The following is a 206-nucleotide window of genomic DNA, read 5'->3' on the forward strand; positions in this document are numbered from 1 at the left end:
AAATCACCTACTTACATACGCACCTACACCAAATAACGGCTGAAAGGGTCTGTAAACATGGCAGTGCTTCTACTTAACACAAGTCCTCCGTCTGCTATTTTGCTATTTGATTGCTATTGTTACATTGTTACTAGTAATAGACAGGTTGATAAAGAGAGAACTAGCAATTATTGAATCATGGGGTAACTGTTCTGTGGTTGTCATTC

At 38.3% G+C, this 206-nt stretch overlaps 1 protein-coding gene across 1 annotated transcript in view; it reads right to left on the bottom strand.

The window, feature by feature from the left end:
* Positions 1-206, bottom strand: part of LOC119588128 (secretin receptor-like) — a gene marked incomplete in the record, with an annotated part of 160,037 nt that overhangs the window by 70,067 nt on the left and 89,764 nt on the right.

Source organism: Penaeus monodon, chromosome 23, assembly GCF_015228065.2.
Source record: "Penaeus monodon isolate SGIC_2016 chromosome 23, NSTDA_Pmon_1, whole genome shotgun sequence".
NCBI lineage: Eukaryota > Metazoa > Arthropoda > Malacostraca > Decapoda > Penaeidae > Penaeus > Penaeus monodon.